The following is a 4773-nucleotide window of genomic DNA, read 5'->3' as shown; positions in this document are numbered from 1 at the left end:
CTCCACCCGTCTTGGTTTCTGGCTGATCAGCAGTCCCCTGTGCTGGCCTTGTCTTCTTGCTCAATGGGCAAAGTGTCCCCACCCTAAGCTCCTCCAAGTGTCTCTTTTTGCTGTTCTGCAATTTAGAATATGCCCACTGATTCACGTTAGATGAGTGCTTCCAGTGTCCCAGGCAGTAGGTCTGACGGGTTTCCCAGTAAAGGGCAGATACCGGGGCTGTCCCTCTGTCAAGTTCTCAGCAAGAGAGGGGGATATTACTGAAGTGATTGACAGCTACCTACAGTGCTGGGGAATCTGATGCAAATACCACCCTCATGTTTCCGTTCTTTTTCCTAAAAAAAAAAAAAATTCTCATTCTTCTTTTTAAGATAAAGTCTCACGCTGTAACCCAGTCAGATCTTGAACTCCTCCCAGAGATCCATTTACATCTCTCCTCAGAACCAGAGTTAAAGGTGTGTGTCCCCACACCTTTCTGACTAGCTTGCACTAGACTTCTTTCTTGTTCCTCAGAACCAGAGTTAAAGGTGTGTGTCCCCACACCTTTCTGACTAGCTTGCACTAGACCTCTTTCTTGTTCCTCCTGCATCTTTAAAAAACAAACAAACAAAAAATTCTAAAGTTTCCTGTGAATTTTTTCTTAGCAATGTCTCTTCTCTGCTTTCAAGTCCTGTCTGTCTGTCTACTCACCTTTTCCCTCTCAGTCATGCACATATGAATCATAGATACTTGGAATTCCTGAACTGGAAACTCTAAAGTCTCTGTTCCAGTGAGCCTGGTTCTGAGCCTTGCTTTGTCTCGTTAGATGTTTTCTTCTTGTCCTATCACATGGCTTACGATTCCTTGTTGAAAGACAGAAGTAAGGAATCTGGCAATAGGAGCTGAGAAGCTCAGTCTTTGACATAATGTGTCATGCTTAGTAAGGAGCTGTCAGGCTGCGTCTAAAACTGGCTGTACCTAGTTCTCAGCAGTTGCAATGTCCCTTTGAAGGAATGGAGGTACAACACCACCGTGCCCACGGCAGGCTGAGGAGTCCTTTAGATCTTTTAGGAAACTCGACTAGGGCCAAATCAGGGCTTATAGCTTCTGTGCTGTGAGGAGTTTAAGAACTAGGCAGTGGTAAGTAAAGATGGGTTTTTACTATTAAAAAATAGAAAGAACAGTGCTTAGAAAGAATAAAGCAAATTTTCAGAGCACAGATGTGGGCTTCTCAAAGAAGAGTTGCTTAAAGACATATTAAGTTTACATTAAACATTTCAGTAAATATCAACATTTACTTAAAGACATTATTGACAATAGATTTTTAAGCTCAGGGGAATAAAGGAGAGAAGCTATGGGAAAGAATAAGGCATGTTCAAATGTAGGTGTGGGCGTCATAACGGAGAGTCACAGTTACTTGTCCTAGCATTAGGCATATATATGTGTGTGTGTATGTGTGTGTGTATGTATATACACACATATATATGTATAATATATGTATATATGTCTGTGTATATATATATATAAGTATAGACATATATATAAGTATATGTGTATACATATACACACATACTCCTAATGCCAGCAGCTCATCATGTATATTTATATATAAATATATACACATATATACATATGTATATATTATATATTTATACTCTTCGGGTGGCTCTTGAGTTACATTTCAAAGGGTTGCTAAGAAGCCTTTCCCCCTCTCTTCTCTTTGGTAAGTGAGACTGCAGAAATACCTTGGATGGGGTTGCAATCTGGTAAGATATAAGGAGAGCTACAATGAAGAGTTTCGAGTGTGTCTTACTGTACATAGTTTCCTAGGAAACTATAGGTTTGTAGCTGGACCTCGTGAAAAAGTTGACTCAGCGAAATCCTCTCTTTTATTATTTTTATTTGGCATGTACAGGTGTGTATGCACACGCACACACACTCATGTGTGCCATGCTACATGTATGGAAGTCCGAGTCAGAGAACAACTTGTGGGAGTCACTTCTCTTCATCCACTGTGTGAAATAGAGCCCAGGTTATGTGGTACCTTTGCCCACTGAGCCGTCCTGCTAGGCTGGCCCTTGCCGGAATTCACTTTCTCAGCTTCAACCAAGCTTCTTCACCAGTCTCCAATGATTTTTCCTTCCTATCCTGCCTTCCTTCTGGACTCTGCTTTAGTCTTTCTCGGGATCTCGGTTTCTGTGGAAACTCCTCCTTCCGTAGCTCCTGGCCTAGGCATGTCTTTCGCCTGTAGTCCCATAATGTCACAGAAGCTCACCGGGTGACGTGGAAGCGTGTGCTATGGTCAGGTCTGCATGAGCCTGCACCCCTGGGCTATGTCCTTCACAAGTGTTTCTCAGGCCCAGACAACAGTGAGAGGACTTTTCTTCTGTCTTCACAGTGAGAAACAGTGGGAGTCCCAGAAGGAAAAGACAGGCAAATCTTCTCCTTACCAGCAAGGTCCTCAGGAGTTTTTAACTCAATTTAGTTTGCACCTAACTGGAAGGGCTCATCAAAGTCTTCCAACCTATCGCTGGCTTTGGCCTCAAGTAAAGTAATCTGCATTCTCTACCTAATTCCTCCAACATCCATGGCTTCAGTTATCTCAAGGCCTACCTAGTCTGAGCACATTACACAGAAAATTCAGAAGCAAATGGTTCTCAGGTTTTAACCAGCACAGGGCTTTGAGTAGCAGGATAAAGTGTTGTGCTTTACCCTGCCTGGGATGCACAGTGTATCCATACAGTATAAGCTGCCTTCCCCTTAACTGCTAAGTAGCCATCTTGGTTAAACCCTCTCAGAGGTATGTGCTTTGTATATAGTAAAGCCTATCACATATAGGGGCTGTTGTCTGGTTTCATGAATCCATTGGAGCATTGGGCGTGCGTGAGTCCTTGTAGATATGAAGTGGTTGTTATATTGAAGGGTCTCTTCTATTTTCAAGGTGTTGGTTCATCCAGTGACCACGGTCCTGTGACAGATCTAAGAAAAGTCACTGATTTTCCGTTTCTTCAGCCTGTTCTTATCGTGTTACGGAGAGCCATTCTAAGGTCCCTGCGAGTTTTATTGTTTGTTTCACATTTAAACAAACAAGGAAGTATACCTTTTCCTCCCCAAAAAGTTGCTTTTGGTCACAGTGTCTCTTCATAGCAGTAGTCACCCTAACTAGGACAGTGAGCTACTCATCACTATAGGGAGTACCTGAGATAATCAATTTACAGAGAAAAATGTTTACGTTAGCGGTGGCAGCCACGATTCATTAGTCCCTTTGCTCGGATAAGATGGGACTGGCACGTATGCAGGGCACATGATGGAGAAACAGCTCAACGTAGGACCATGAAGTGAAGGTGAGGAGTGCGGGTGCAGGAACCTCCCCCACCCTGAGGTACACCCCATGGTCTTAAGGCTTCTCCCCATCTCCCAATGCTTCCACCATCGTTCAGGTGCATCAGCCTGGAGAGCAAGCTGTCAACCCAAGAACCCTTAGAGGACATTCTACATCTATACCATGAGGCAGGGGTGTTGCACTAAGTGAGTCTGATGTGTTGGTCTTTAGATCAGGGAAACACTTTACTTACTTTTATTTAAAAAGAAACACCTTAAAATAGTCAAATTTTTATACATAACATTTCTAGTCATATTTGTGCTTTTAACAACAACAACAACAAAAAGTTCGTCCCCTGATGACAAAATGTGCATGAGGCAGGAAGAAGAGATGGGTGTGATCAAGTATCTAGATTCTCATTGGGCAACTTTATTACTACCCAATGTCGTCCTCTGAAATTGTATGGCATTTAACACGTCCTCCTGAGATCGCCAAGTGATCACTCCTCAAAGAAACGTCTGCGCTGCAGCCATTTAAAACTCAGAACCAGGTTTTACTTCATTCCTCTTTTCAAATCAGAGTACTATGGCGGCGCTCCTCAGCCCCGAGCAAGGATAAAATAGACTGGGAGTGGATTTTCTTTTCTCGTCCTAGCTTACCATCCAAAAGTCTGTAATAGGAAGTAATACAAACCACTTCCTGTTCCAACTTCTGAACTGAAAGTCACCGTGAAGCTGACTGGCAGAGAGCAGCCATTTCCTTACTCGTGAAGTGGACCAGGTACGCAGACAGGTCACAGTTCAAGGGGCTGGCCTCTGCCCTGCAGTGTGCGGGGGCTCAGATGAGAATATCAGGGGGCAGATGGCAGAAGCCAGAAGAGGCAGTGTGCCTGCACGGTCAGCTGGTGATGCTTGCTGAGGGGTTCTTCAGTCATATGTCCGGCAGTCCACACTGTCTACACTCTTAGCTGTGTCTACCAGCTGTACCTACATGCGGCTTTTACCGATGGAAGGGTATAAGTGTCTCCTTTGTTTGTACGTGTGTACTCTGAGAGGCCAGACAAAGGTATCGGATCCCCTGGAACCGTAGTAAGAGTTGTGAGGTACCATGTGGGTTCTGGAGTAACCAATGCTCTTAACAGCCGAGCTGCCTCTCCACCATCTGTCTGTCCGTCCATCCATCCATCCATCCATCCATCCATCCATCCATCCATCCATCCATCCACTTATGCTTTTGAGACACGATGTCACTGTGGAGCCCTGGACTCAAACTTACTTTGTAGGCTGCCCTTAAAAGTGAGTGTGATGGTTTGCATATGCTTGGCCCAGGGAGTGGTACTATGAGGAGGTGTGACCTTGTTGGAGGTGGGGGTGGGCTTGGAGACCCTCCTCCTAGCCGCCTGAGGATGCTAGTCTGTTCCTGGCTTCCTTCCGGTGAAGACGTAGAACACTCAGCTCGTCCTTCGCCAGCCTGCC

The sequence above is a fragment of the Rattus rattus genome, chromosome 13 (assembly GCF_011064425.1).
Source record: "Rattus rattus isolate New Zealand chromosome 13, Rrattus_CSIRO_v1, whole genome shotgun sequence".
In the NCBI taxonomy this organism is placed as follows: domain Eukaryota; kingdom Metazoa; phylum Chordata; class Mammalia; order Rodentia; family Muridae; genus Rattus; species Rattus rattus.
This window is presented reverse-complemented; position numbering follows the sequence as displayed.